Here is a 15,695-nt window from a genome sequence, read left to right on the forward strand (position 1 = left end):
GGATTTCCATCTTCTACCTGCTTCATCTTCTTTGAATATTCTTTAGAACCTCAGTAAACATAACTATCAGTGTCTTACCTGCTGCAGTGGATTTTAGAAGTCCAGGAACTGTATGGATTTAATCTATTTGGGATTGATACTTCTACTGTCATGACTTTTCACTCCATAATCAGAATCAGTGAGAACTTTCTTTCATGTCCTCATCATGCTCTTTTGGTTCTTGAGGTGTTCCAAGCTGCAGGGACATCCTTCAGAGTGGAGAAATTAAATGAAAGCACTTGCTATAAAGTAGGCGCTAAGCTAAGCAAATATTACTTGACCCTGTGTCTGCTGAGTGATTGGGATAAGATCAAGCTGTTCAGATTTTGGAAGCTGAGGTTTTTAATGGGCTGGAGTGGTTTTAAAATCTCAGTGAGTATTTTTCCCTTTGCTCAACAATGGCCAAGCCATTCCAGCAGATCTACAGGGCTGACTTGGTGATTCTAATTAGTGGTGATAGCCTGTGGAGACACAAGCACTGAATTACTAGGCTCTCCCTGCAGTGGGTGATTTTTATTTAGAGTGCTAGAAGTTCTTGAAGCATCTGTTCAATCCATCCTTGCATCATTCTTGTTCCACCTGCGAATTGGGTAGGGTTGATGGCAGTCTCACACATGTGTAGGTGTCATTGCTTTGATGTCACTGAGCACAGTGCTGGGTCTCCTCAGTCTCTGCAGCCCACCAGCTGTCGTTCACACACCCTGGTTTAATCTGCTCGGTGGAGGTTTCTCTCTTGTTCTTTAGCCACATCCTGAAGGAAGCCAGCTCTGCCTTACTTGCTTTTGTGAAGGTGACTCCTAGATCTTTGAGCCTATCTTGTCTAACCGGTCTTGGTGGGTTCTTTAATACTAACCACAGTGCCTACTGCAGACCAGCCCTCCCCAACCACACCCATTCTTAAGGTCACGTTGGGATTTGGTGGAGTTCTCTGGTGTTCCTTTATGGATTTCCCCTTTTTCTAGCCTTGGTCAGTGAACTTGTTGGATACTTTGCATGCCAGATTGTGACACTGCTCATCTTCAATAGGCAGATGAGAGTGTCACCCTTTCCTTACCCTGGGCAGCGTCCTTTAGAGTAAAATGCTATTCTTGCTTGTGGGCATTTTATGTTGCTGTGTGTGCTAAACCGACTTCTCTGCCAAAGTCGTAATTAGCAGGTAGGCTTTAGGTTCTTTGCAGGGTGTTTTTGATGGTTGAGGCCTTGTTAAAAAATAAAGAAGTATTATTTCTCTCTTGGAAAGTCACAATGGAGGTAAGAAGCAAGTGGCTGTCAAACTCCGCTGACTCATCCTGAGAATAATACAGCAGCAAAACAATGTTATTTGACTGTTTCTGCTGCTGTTAATAAAATGAGAACTAGTCTGTGGGAGCCGGTCATGTGTCTACCTGTTTTTACGTTATAAAATGCATAAATGGCTCTAAAAATGAAAGTCGTAATAATTCAGATAATTTTCATGATTGTTTATTTGTATTTTTTCCCCAGTATGTTTTCAGGGCTGGCTCATTCAATTATATCTTCCTAGGAACGCTTTGCTACCGAAGAGGTTGACTAGCTTGCCAGGATTGTTATCAATTCATAATGCTTTTCTCCATGTATAAAGTGATTAAAACTTGGTCATGTATTGGCACTGTATTTTTGGTTCTCTGATGACCTCAGAATTTTCTTAAAAAAAATCGTTTTAAAAAGATAGCCCTGTAGAATTGCAGAGTGGGAGGGAGCTGAGAGATTATACTGTGCAACACAGTCCCTGACACAGCCGGCCTAGCAATTGGTTACCCAGTTCCTGCTTGAATACCTCTTAGTGTGAAAATAGACAGCCCATTCCATTCTCAGCCAAGCCTAATTCTTAGCAAGTGCTTTCTAGAACCTTCAGTTTATCCAAACTCCCAAAACCCTCTCCAATTCTGATTTTTTATGTCATTTGCACGTTTATTAGTAGTGCCATGTATGCCCTTATCCTGTCATTGGGATCCAGGCAGTCTGGCTCCAGAGCCCTCTTGAACTTATGTTTTTATTTTAACTGTCCCAAGGGATCCTTTTGTATCAGAGCATAGATTCGTGGGACTCAGTCTTCGGGGTCACTCACTCTGGACAGTATTGTCCTGGGTTTTCCCCTCTGTAATGTACTTTATTTCAAAGATACTTTGTACCTTTGGCCTGCAGGTGGCTTCAGGGTAGTGTGACCCCCTCCAGCCCCACTCTCTGTGACGGTCCCTGCTCAGTGCTGAGTCTGCCTGCCTGTGTCTCTGGACCATAAGTCCATATTCCCAGGAGGGGATCTGATTGGCCCAGCTGGTCAGGTGCCCCTTGTTAACCCTGACACACCAGGCCAGGGTAGTAGGTCAGGAGAGGAGTAGAGGGGCAGGAACCAAGGGTATCTCAGGGTAAGCTCCTTCAGAAGGGCTTGAAGGCAGGGGGGAACCAAAGGAAATTTCCAGTGTGAGCCCTGTCTGAGGATGTTGGTCAACTAGTTGAGAATCTACATTGTTACATGATCATGAAACCTATATGTCTGTGTTTAAAAGAATAGAGCCTAGCTGAAAGCCTTGTTGAAATCCATATGCTAAAGTCTCCATTTTTAAAAAGGAAAGAGTCTGGGCTTGCTGGTCCCCGATGGTCTCCTCCTTCCTTTAAACCATTCTTTTAGTCCTCTACACTTGATTTTTGACTGGCATTGACCCCAAACTCATTGGCCAGTAACAGTATTGTTCAGACCTAGGTAATATAAAAGACCTTTTTTTGAAGGGGAAATTAAAAAAATTTTTGTAATGTTTATTTATTTTTGAGAAAGAGACAGAGTGTGAGTGGGGGTGGAGCAGAGAGAGAGGGAGACACAGAATCCGAAGCAGGCTCCAGGCTCTGAGCTGCTAGCACAGAGCCCGATGTGGGGCTCAAACCCACAAACCGTGAGACCAACCATGACCTGAGCCGAAGTCGGACGCTTAACCGACTGAGCCACCCAGGCACCCCGAAGGGGAAATTTTTTAAAAATCTGAGTATATATCCCATGTATGAGAAATACCCCTTTTTTAAAGTTTATTTATTTTTGAGAATGAGAGAGAACACAAGCAGGGGAGGGGCAGAGAGAGAGGGAGAGAGAGAACCCCAAGCAGGGATTCTCCACACTGTCAGTTCAGAGCCCGACGTGGGACTCAAACTCACGAACCGTGAGATCATGACCTGAGTCGAAATCAGGAATCAGATGCTTAACCAACTGAGCCATCCAGGTGCCCTGAGAAATGCTGCTTTTAAAAGACTGAAATCCAGGTGCCTAGGTGGCTCACTCAGTTGGGAGCCCAACTACAGCTCAGGTCATGATCTCGTGGTTTGTGGGTTTGAGTCCCACATCGGGCTCTATGCTGACAGCTCAGAGCCTAGAGCCTGCTTCAGATTCTGTGTCTCCCTCCATCTCTGCACCTCCCCCACATGTGTTCTGTGTGTGTCTCTCTCTCAAAAATAAACAAACATTAAAAAGTTGTTTTTTTTTTTTAAAAACAGTGAAGTCCTATTCAATGTTAACTGAATTCTCAATGCTAAAGGGAAATGTTTTTAGCTGGAGAATTTATTTTCAGATTTTTACCATAACCTTTAGAAATTGTAGTTCCCATTATATAAATCTGTGAACTCTAAAAGCACCTCTGTAGACTATGTTCGTAAACAGTTTCTAAAGTACAGGATTCTCTTTCTTTTCTGTTTAGAGCACTGGGACAGCTGTTTCTTGCCTTCAACTTCTGTAACCTCTCGCATTCACCATGGTGTCTTCTATGATGAGTGACAATCCACGTAATGATTCTGCAGGTTCTCATAGCTCTGCAGGTTTGAAAGTGTGTGTGTGTATGTAGATGCAGACCTAGATATGCTGTCAGATATGAGTTCATTTAGAACAGCTAGGTGCGGGCTTTTCTTTTTTTAGCAAGCCTCTACCTTCTTTTGTGCCTCATTCCTCCAACTAATGTTTGTTCCAACTTTTCTAAGAAAGTCTTAGGTTGATCACCCTTGATGGAGAATGAAGTAGGAAAAGTAGGAGTTGAGAAGCGCTGTTATTTCTTTTATTTTCTGTTAACATTATACCATCAGTTGCAGGCGGCACACCTGTCCCAGCAATTCCTTGTACTCCACATGGAAGGCAAGAAAACATTTAGTAGTCTCTAACATTTTTTTTAATGTTTATTTTTATTTTTGAGAGAGAGAGAGAGAGAGAGAGAGAGAGAAATACATGGGGGAGGGGCCGAGGGAGAGGGGGAGGCACTGAATCCGAAGCAGGCTTCAGGCTCTGAGCTGTCAGCACAGAGCCCAACATGGCACTTGAACCCACAAACCTTGAGATGGTGACCTGAGCCGAAGTCGGACGCTTAACGGACTGAGCCACCCAGTTGCCCCAGTCTAACATTTTTAAAAACACCTTTCCTTTGTTCTCAGATGTCTGTGCATCTGTTATTATTCGCTCTTGAACTTGTGAGCCGATTTCCAACCTTTTCCGTGATCTTATTTATATTTTACTGGTGCAGTGGCACTGCTCTCTTTGAATACACCTCCCTTTCCCCTGTGTCAGGACTTCCACAGTCAGTCAGCATGTTGCTTTAGACAGCCTTCCAGACTTCTGTCCTTTTTGGGTCTCGATGATAACTTAAAATGTGTCCTCCCAAAGTCTAGAATACATATGTGTCTGGTTTAGCCTGGTATTCCCCTTTTTTGCCTGTCAAAAGCTCTTTGGTACAGTTATGTTTTCTACAGTTTCAGTTCTGTCTTATCACTTTTGCACTGATTAGAGTCCAGTCCATGGTGGCAATTCCTCATCTTGTGCCTGTACCTTCTCAGAGATGAATTTGAATGCGAGACAAGTCAATGGTGCTTTTAGCTAATTGAGACTTCGAGGAGATGCCTGGTGGATGTCTGGCAGTTGAAACCCCTCACTGCTAGTGCAGTCTGTTTCTGTGCCAAGTTTTAAGTCTATAATATATATATTCTTGGGAACATACCATTTATTGCTTTTATCTGACCAAGTGATCTATGGGCTGTTCTCAAGGAGGTATCATTAAATTCCTTCCATCTTTTATTGTTCTTCTTCCTTTCCTGTTAAGCATGATTTGGCATTAATAAAAATGTTCGTTATTATTTCTAACAATTCAGCATGCCCAAGATGATTATTTTCCAAGGTTAACATGCAAGGCTGACGGCCAAGGAAATTGGGTGCTTACTATGTGTGAGGTTCAACACTAGGCAGGCCCTAGATTTTCATGTGATACTGCTTAAGGAAAGCCTTTCTTCCTGATGTCAGGAATACTTATTTTAGCGTCCACCGCTTAGAATTGATAGTACTACTTTTGGAGTTTGCTGCAATTCAGCATGAGTTCAGGAAATAGCCATTTTTTTTTCCTATTCTAGATAAGAAATGTTGTCTATGTGGTTTCACGCTTATTTATTTTTAGATCAGTTCCCACAAAGACACTTAAAGAAAAATATCTTTACCATTTATTGTATGACAGGTCCTGATAGAAGAATATATTAGTGGGTATCAAGACAGGCAAAAAAACTGTAAACTACTGGGAATTTTTGGATGCCTGATATTAAAATAGAAAATTTAGTGAACATTTATTACATGCAAGAAAATTTCCTGATGTGTTCTTCGTTTCTTCCTGATATTAGAGTAACATACCAGACAGTTACTTTCATGTGCCCTTATGCCTGTCCTGTCTCAGTGCCTAAGTTCGGTTTATCTGTAACATCTATTATTCTCAGCTGCTGTAATGTAGCAGTATTCTTACACAGAGAGTTGTGACACTGAGGCTTTTCTTTCCAGGAAGCAGCTTTATTCATGCCGGCACTGTTCAGTTGGGTTCGTACCCGAAGAAGTGAGCCCCGAACACCACATGGCATAGTTTTTTTTATACATTTTCTATTTCTTTGTCTCCCATATATGGTAACACACAAACATGCAGTCTGATTAAGTGGTCTCATGTTACAAGGTCATGAGGGATGTTGTCACATACTGGTATAGGCAGGTTGCCTTAAGGTTTTGTTTGTTTGTTTCCATTCCTTAGTGAGGGGACCCTACCACAATATACCTAAACTATAGGTCAAAAGATTAATATTGGAGTGATCAAAAGACCACTTTATATTCAAAACTTTTGTAGGTGATACTTCAAGGAGGAATGGTCAGAGAGGGTGCTTTCACATCTAAGTAGCATCTAACAAGACCATGAGGGTAGGAGAGATTTATGGTTGGAAAAACTATCGATATGAAACAGGGAAAGTAGAGGAGAAATAGAGTTAGAAGTAGGGTCAAGCTTATTTGTTGAATGAATGAATACCTCCATTAGTGTTAAAGCTTTAGAGCTAGGTTGTACTTTAATCAATTTCCCTGTATTGTCCTGCTATGGTACTCACTGGCTCTGACCATGAGCAGTTCTCCATTAGAAGTAGTTCCCTTATCTTCATCATTTTGAGAAAATTATTTAAAACCCTTACAAAAGAGTTCACTCCTTTTTTTAAAGACTGAAAGCAACCCATTTTTGAAGCAGATAACCGTATTTTACATCATTGGAGTAAGTGGATGTCCTTTGTTACAACATTTTGTTGTAACTCAGTTGGGTTTGAGGGTAATGAGCTACCATTTGCATGAATGAGAAAAAAAAGGAGGGGAAGTTAGGAAAGTGAGGGATGTGGAAAGCTTTTTGACTGTAGTGCAAATTCTTTAGGGTGAGAACCCATAGTTATCCCAGAACATGCGGGACTCAGGGCTTGGTTAGGACAGCTGTTAACATCAGAGGAGATCTGCTCTAGCAAGTAGGGCCAGTTGGGGAAGGTTCTAGGCAGCCTGGTGATTTTGTGGGCAGGGAAGTTGCATTATGGTTGCAGGTCACTATTCCATGCAGAGCAGGAAAGTCAGCTGGTGATTGGTGGCCTGGGCCACATATGGTGTCAGTGATCTGCATTAGATGGACATTGGGAGAAAACTTCCAGCAGAGGACTGAAATGCCTCTGCTAAAATTCCACAGTATGGAAGCTGAGCATATTCATGAAGTAGGTAAGAGTAGTTCCCAGAATCAAACGAAAAGCTTTATAGGAAAGCCAAGGATGCTCCAAGGCAGTTTGACTAATAGATGGATAGCTCAGATCAGTCTTATGTGTGCTCAACCTTTCCATACATCCAGATTGCACATTGACCATTTCTAGTCGACCATGGGCCATGTGCCCACCTTTAAGTCAAAAAGGGGAACACTAACTTGATGCAGCAGACCCTAAAGACTGACAGCAGTTGTGCAAAGAAGAGTTCTCCAAAGAAAACCAAGGATTTTTCAGGAGAAGCAGATGCTGAGCTGAAATGAGCAGCAGATGTCCACTGCACTGAGCCTAAATCAGCAGTCAGGTATAAATCAACAGGAAGGTATATTGCTGCAATTGAAAATTTCATTTCCCTTCTGGCTATTGCAGCCATGATCTAGAAATTTGAGACAGATTGCTAAATAATTTCTATTTTCCATACTTTTAAAGGTGTTTGATTTCTTCAATGCCATCTTTGAAAATGTAGCGTGTGAGTCTTAACCTCTAAAGCACCCCGTTCCTTGTTCCCAGCGCCGTGGTTTTTCTTCCCTTTGTTCTTTCTCTCAGCAGCTGCTGCCAAGCTCACAATCGAACATTTGAAATCGCTCTTCTGCTCCAACAGCACAGGATATGGGATTTCAAATCTCTTTTGTACCTCTAGTAACTGCTTCTATGTTTCTAATAAACTATATATATATAGTAAGATACCATTAAAAACAAAATAAATACAAGCCTGTAAATTATATTTAGCCAAAGATTGCTTTGTTCCAGAAACTTGAGCCAAAAAGAAAGCAAAACTACTATTACATGATGACTTCTAATTGTTATTTTTCTCACAGAATAAAAACATACTAAAATTTTGGAAAGGATAATGCTCATGGTTTCCCAATAAGTAGCCCCTAACTTTAATTACACCTAAGTTTTGTAGTTGTGCCTCTAAAGTCTCTGGCCAGTTTTCCAGTTCATATTCTTTTATTAGATCCAATGACTGTTGCAAGCAAGACTGTTTGTCTGATGACCTCATTTTGTGTCAAAAACCATGAGCAATTAACATGACCTCTTTCATGTCTAATATTTGAGGTCACTGAGCAAAAGGATATACAATTGGACTCTCCGGAATATGTTAGGAGATAACGTAATAGGTAACTCTGATTCCAGTTTTAGCCTTACTTATAACTGCAATAAACTTGAGACTACAGAAACTCAGTGGTGCTATAACCATATTACCAGGCAACAGAATGATTTTGTATTTTGTTCTTTTCTCCCTCCTACCTACCCACCCCTGCTTTTCTGTTGCATAACCCCCCACACAGATGACAATTTGGGGGAAAACATCTACTTACTTAATATTAATTTATAAAATCATAGGGTAAAATGCATTATTTTGCGTCTAGATTTAGACACTGGTCACAATTTTCATTATAATTTATCCACAAATTTTAAAAATGTTAATACCAGGGTGCCTGGGTGGCTCAGTCGGTTAAGCGTCAAACTTCGGCTCAGGTCATGATCTCATGGTTCCTGAGTTCTAGCCCCGCATCAGACTCTGTGCTGACAGCTTGGAGCCTGGAGCCTGCTTCGGATTCTGTGTCTCCCCCTCTCTCTGCACCTCCTTAACTTGTGCTCTCTCACTCATTCTTAAAAAAAAAATAAACATTAAAATTTTTTTTTAGTATTAATACCTACATTAATGTCCTTAAGACTTGTTTTTCTCATTTCAAGTATTTTGAAAGGATGATTAATTTTATAATATCTGGATATAGGATGGGCTGACAGGGAATGTATGAGTGACAAGGTTGTGCTACATTGTGCTAACATAATGTCATTTAATTCTCTTAGTAACTGTTTTATGCATGAGGAAGCTGAGGCTCAGAACACAAAATAATTTGTGGTGTTCTGTACAAATTTGTATACAGATCTGACCATAAAGCCTATTCCTTTTCCCCACAGTCTGCCTCTCTGATTATAGTAATAAAAATAATAGCTAGAATTATTGTATGAGCATGAGGAGCTAGGCACTATCCCAAGTACTTTTACACATGCATTATTTCATTTATTCCCCACAAAAACCTATGAAATAAAGTCGGCAGCTAGAGTTAAGTAATTTGCTTAAGACAACCCTAGCTCGGGGCACCTGGTGGCTCAGGTCATGATCTCGTGGGTCAGGAGTTCAAGCCCCGCATCAGGCTCTGTACTGATAGCTCAGGGCCTGGAGCCTGCTTCGGATTCTGTGTGTGTGTGTGTCTCTCCCTGCCCCTTCCCTGCTTGCATCCCCCCTCCCCATAAAGGAAGGAAGGAAGGAAGGAAGGGAGGGAGGGAGGGAGGGAGGGAGGAAGGAAGGAAGGAAGGAAGGAAGGAAGGAAGGAAGGAAGGAAGGAAGGAAGGAAGGAAAGCTTTTTAAAAGATGACCCTAGTTCATAACTGATGGACCTGAACTGTATCTCTCACTCCATGGTCTGTGTTCCCAGTTATGATTCTGTAATGCCTTCCTTGAGTATACCGTTGGTTTCAGTATTATCAATTGGTATGTTGTAAAAAGAAAATGATGCATGATTTTTAAGGATAGGAGTGTTTGTATGGGGAATTCTGTTAAGGAGTTGATCATTTGTTGCATTTGTTATTTTTGTTTGTTTGAGTGATAGTGCAAGCAGAGGAGAGGCAGGGAGAGAGGGTGACACGGGATCCGAAGCAGGCCCGACACTGACACAGTGAGCCCGACACAGGGCTCAAACTCATGAACCGTGAGATTATGACCAGAGCCAAAGGTGGATGCTCAACAGACTGAGCTACCCAGGCGCCCCAGTTTTGTTGCATTTAAAATCCTAAATGTCTCCCTCATCTTGGGTTTTAGCTTCAGACAGTGTGTATATGTGACATCATACAGGGGTACGATGGTAATGTGTGCTCTGGAGAGGCTGTAAGGGTCAGAGCAGCTCCACCTCCAAAAAAAAATGTGTATGCATCCATTTCATCTCCTGTCATCGCTATGGCATGCAGGCCCCATCATCTTTTACCTGAATTGGCCCAGTAGCCTCGAAACAATCTTCCTGCCTACAACTTTTCAGTGGATTCCTACCACATTAAGAATATATATTCAGGTTTCTTACTGTTTTCCAATCTGGCCCTGCCTCTCCTTATTTGATGCCTTCCTATTCACTGTTACTTATCCTTATGTACCTGGAAATGCCAACCTTATTCTTGTCTTTAAGGCTCTTCCCCAGCTGGGTTTACCCAGCTCTTCCCCGGCTGGGTCATAAGTGGGTGCCAGGTAGTTGCTGGCAATAGATGATAGTCACTACTTACCTTTTCAAACACGGGCTACATCCTGCTCTTCCCCAGCTGGGTTTACCCTGTCCCTTATTTAATTCCTGGTTGAGGTCCCTCCTCAGCCTCTCCTTGGGGAGGCCTTCCCTTACCACTCAGCATAAAGCCACAGTAGTGGTAGTGGTAACAACAGCAACAATGAGAACAGCTAACGTTTAGTGAGCTTTTACTATATACCAGGCATTGTTTTCTGTATTTATTAGCTCATGGGGGCCTCAGGACCTCCCTTTGAAGTAGACGCTATTATCATCTCCATCATAAGATGATGAAACTGAAGCAGAGAGGGTTCCGTCAATCTGTCAATCACTTGGTTTATTTTCTTCATCACACTTACCATGATCTATATTTATCTTGCTCTACTCTAGAAAGCCAGTTCCTGAGAGAAGGGACTGTGTCTTATTTTCTGCTGTTCCTGAAGCTTTTTGCTGGGACATAGTAGGCACTTATGCTGAAATATGTTCAGTGAATGCATGAATGAATGAACAAATGAACGAACACATGATCAGTCTTATTGGGGCATGATATTTGTGGTGAGAAATAGAAAATTTCAAAGATGATACTTCGGCTCTAATTGTATGAAAAAGACTCAAAGCTCTTCACTTTAATATCTGTTAAACATTTTTCTTCTCTGTTGCATTATATTGTGTGCATACAAGCATGTGACCATGAATCTGGGCAGAGGAAGAAAGACTATATGTGAATATACTAATTAACCCAGTAGTCACTGGTCATAAGTGGGTGCCAGGTAGTTGCTGGCAATAGATGATAGTCACTACTTACCTTTTCAAACACGGACCACAGTCTGACTTTGTAACTGAGTTCTACTGCAGGCCGTGTAAGGCAGCTGTTGCTGTGAATCATCTGGCTGAAGTAGGGAAATGTTTGTTTTGTTTTTAAATTTCATTGCTCTTCTGAACAAATGATGTATTGACTTTTTTCTCCCTGGTTCCTGGCAAATACTAATCTCATAAGACTTTGGAGCTGAAAAAGAACTTCAGATCCTTAGCCTACCTTCCTCATTTTTACAAGGGGAGAGAAATAACCCCCAGGGATTACGTGGTTTTCACAGGGTCACATAAGTACTCAGTGGAAGAACCACAGCTTGCCTCACAACCACCAAGTGGGTTTAATGATCAAACACCGTTAGGGGAAGATGAACGCTTGTTCACTTCAGGGCCATGATTAGAATGCTGACTCGTCAGCACCTTCTATTTACTCGGTAATGAAAATTATTGCTGAAAGCCGAAATGGTCACCAGGAGGATGTTGCTTCTATATCCCTCTTTAGTAATACAAAGTAGTATCTTCTTGTAGCACATTCAGTGGCTAAAAGTGGTATGTGACTCTTTGCTTCCCTATATTGAAACTCTTGGTCCTTCAGAAGTCTAGAAATAGCATTTGGTTCTGTTATAACTAAGAATGCAGAAATGAGTCTGGTAAAATCCCTGGTTTGTGAAGTAATTTTATCATTTAAATACTAACTTTGCATTAAGTGAAATAGTTAAAAACAATTCGGAAAACAAAAGTGCTTTTCTGCTGGGGAAATAATAAGCAGGATATGACACTACATATAGAATTTTCACTGTACCTGGAATTCTGAATTACTGAATCGTTGCCTATTCTTTCTTGCATAAATAGGGAAAAGTATCCTCCTTATTCATTTCCACAAAAGCTAGTGCAGAATAGTTTATTTTAGGAGACTGTTTTCCTTCTGATTGGTTTTAAGACATTACGGACATTGGAGGGTGCAATGTTGAAAGAAACTAATGTGGTTCAGAAGGCACCATTGAGACTTGCTTCATGTCTGTTCCTTACAGTGCTGTGTGTGACTGTGCCTGCCAGGGTTCGCCCTGTAGCACTTTTAGTTTAGGAAGAGTAATGATGCTATTAGCAGATGTCAAATGCCTGAGTGAACACTGAGGACACAGGGGTGACTAGGGGTGGTTTTCCTGGAATATTCAAGATATGTTGAAGGAGTGTGGATCTGGTGTCACTATCATTAATTTCTGTGTCTGTACTTGGGACCATATTGAGATGCCCCCCTGTCCCCGCTCCCCCAAGAACTTGAAAATGCAGGAAATGAGCTTGCTTTCTTATTTTTTTTGTAAGCTCAACTCATGATAGGAGCAGACTCGCCTGCAAGAGAGACAGATCTGTTCCTAGGTCTGTAAGGTTTGATGGTAAAAATCCCATTCACAGATTAAATGTCAATTTCAACTTGGAGAAGGAGATGGTCAGGAAAGAGGTGAGTCGGGGAGTTAAACATTGGTAGCACCCTTCTCAGCTCTGTGGAGGGGCAGAGAATTAGTTGTGTGCAACAGATTTGAAGCACAGCCCCATTGCCAGGTATCCCAACAGACTTTGAAGATTTGGGCTCTACGGGTGCGTCTACCCCTGTTGTGAGATTGGGTGCGTCAGGCTGTGCTAGCCCGATGCTGTTAGACTCTTGTCATCTACCAGTGGGTTAATTGATCAGATGTTGAGGGATTGATATGTTACCCATATGTCCAGACCTAACCTGCTTATTTCTATAATGTAAGATGAGAGTTCCTTGAAGATTCTAAGTATAACAGTTACAGACTTTCCCATTCCAGTTTAGTAAGAATACCAGCCTTTCTCCCAGATGCCTTCATGGATTATTCCTGAGGACCTGTGAGGCTAGGCACATGCACTGAGATATTCCTGAGAGTTCCTGAGGTCCCTGTGTCTACTTACTGCTGGCTTGCTGCCACCTGCAAGGAGTAACTAGGGATTCTGGGCCAAATGCTAGGTGGTACTTGTGACACCTGGCTTTCGACATCCTGGGAACGGGCTTCAGGTGCCTGTGGGGTCTCTCTATCACTGCTGATGGAAGAGCTTGGGTGGCTGAGCTCCCTGAAGAGACAGGACAGGGCGACTGGCAGCTCCCATTGGCGGAGTGCCTGGCTCCCTGCTTTCAGTGCAGCTCTCCCTCCCTCCTTCAGTATCACACCTGCGCAGGGCATCCCACTGCCTGAGCCCCAAGGGTTCATGACCTGATCACCTGCCAAAGGTCCCACCTCCTAATGCCATCAATTTGGGATTACCTGTCTACATATGAATCTGGGGGAGACACCAATGTCCAGTGTATAGCAATCCATATATAAAATTTTGATTATATAAAACCAGGGGGGAAACCTGTATCTAAAACATGGTGCGGTGAAAGAGAGTTATTAACCGTGCGAGCAGAGGCAAAGCTGCCCATGTGCTTCATTCAGACTGTAAAATGGATATGACAGCACTCACTTGGGAGCCATGTGGCCTCCAGAGTGACCATCCTCACTCTGCGCCTCTCTACTTGGAAAGCTTTCAGTGGCTCGCTGCCAACCAGAGGATGCGTTCCAGACTTCTTCGCCAGCATGAGAGGTCTCCCGAGATCTGCCTGTGTGCTTTTTCAGCACATCGCACTGCCTTTACCTTGCCCTTTGTCTATGCTTCAGCTCTGTTGCGTCCTCTGCACACAACTGCGTCCCCATACTCGTGTTGCCCACCTCTGTAGAAAGCCTAAGTGATTTTCTGGTTTCATATAGCAACAGACCCCGCAGGCAAGCTTTTCTTATACATTTTGTTACCAGCACTTGGCTGCCATTAGTTCTTTATCAATGGGTGGAGAAGCATTTACTTGCCCTCAAAAAAAAAAAAAAAAAAAAAAAAAAAAAAGAAAAAAAAGGCCAAAAAACCACTCCTTTGTCATTTGGTGTTTATTCAGCAAACATTTATTGAGTACCTGCTGTTGGTTGGTACTGGTGTTCGGATGATGAGTAACACACCCTCTGGTGTGGCCTCTGGGAGTTCCCATTCTGGGAAGGAGAGACAGACTCAGAAGCAGGCAGTAACAAAATCTTCTGATTTGGGTGTTTTGCTGGGGACTGGGAAGTGCAGAGGGCTATGGGAATACAGAGAAGAAACACTGACTCAGCATCTTAGAGTACTTCAGAAGAAACCCTGTCAGCAGGTTTTATAGGAGGAGTTGGAATTGCCTGAATAAAAAGAGAAGAAAACTGGGTTTTTAATAGAATACTGTTGGTGGCTCTTTCTAGGAAAGGAGTAAGGACTGATTTAATCTAGTCTCAGTTAATTCTTACTAGAAGGTAAAAGAAGCAGTTTAATGTTTTATGTTCTTTTAGAACTTCTATGTATTTTTTTTTTAATGTTTATTTTTGAGAGAGAGAGAGAGAGAGAGCACGTGCAGGGGAGGGGCAGAGAGAGAAGGAGACACAGAATCTGAACTAGGCTCCAGGTTGTGAGCTGTCAGCACAGAGCCCGACATGGAGCTCAATTTCATGAACCATGAGAACATGACCTGAGCTAAAGTCAGATGCTCAACTGACTGAGCCATCCCGGTACCCTGAGAATTTGTATGTATTTTTAAAGTGTTGTCAACTTTGCGATAAGACGTTACCCAGTTGAAATTGCTTGAATCTGTTGCATTGTTAGAATGATCCTGAGGGATGCCTAGGTGGCTCAGTCCATTAAGTGTCTGACTTTTGATTTCAGCTCAGGTCAGGATCTCATGGTTTGTGAGATCGAGCCCTGAGTTGGACTCTGCACTATGGAGTCTGCTTAGGACTCTCTCTCCCCCTCTCTCTCTGCCTTTCCCCCACTTGTTCCATCCCTCTTTTTCTGTCTCTTTCTATCTCTCTTTCTATCTCTCTTTCTGTCTCTCTAAATAAATAAATAAACAGGGGCACCTGGGTAGCTCAGTCGGTTAAATGGACGACTTTGGCTCAGGTCATGATCTCACTGTTTGTGAGTTCGAGCCCCGCCATCAGACTCTTTGCTGCCAGCCTGGAGCCTGCTTCAGATTCTGTATCTTCCTCTCTCTGCCCCTCCCCTACTCACACTCTGCCTCTCAAAAATAAATAAACATTAAAAAAAAATTTTTAGGGGCGCCTACGTGGTTCAGTCAGTTAAGCATCCGACTTCAGCTCAGGTCATGATGATCTCACTGTCCATGAGTTCAAGCCCTGCATCAGGCTCTGTGCTGACAGCTCAGAGCCTGGAGCCTGCTTCCGATTCTGTGTTTCCCTCTCTTTCTGCCCCTCCCCTGCTCGCACTCTGTCTCTCTCTCTCAAAAATAAACACTAAAAAACAAAAAACATTAAAAAAAAAGAAACATAAAAAGAAGGAATGACCCTGAGATGACTTGAAATGGTCTTAAGAAATTTGAAGCTCATTATGAACATAAATTGCAGTTAGTGGAAAGATTAAGATGATTACAGTGAGTTGTGGTCATATCAGAACATGGTTGTTGCCTCTATAAACCTTAAT

General features: G+C 42.4%; 1 protein-coding gene across 1 annotated transcript in view; it reads left to right on the forward strand.

Moving 5' to 3' along the window:
- ATP8A1 (ATPase phospholipid transporting 8A1) overlaps window positions 1–15,695 on the forward strand; it is a 231,850-nt gene that overhangs the window by 18,279 nt on the left and 197,876 nt on the right.

Source organism: Lynx canadensis, chromosome B1, assembly GCF_007474595.2.
Source record: "Lynx canadensis isolate LIC74 chromosome B1, mLynCan4.pri.v2, whole genome shotgun sequence".
NCBI classification, from domain to species: domain Eukaryota; kingdom Metazoa; phylum Chordata; class Mammalia; order Carnivora; family Felidae; genus Lynx; species Lynx canadensis.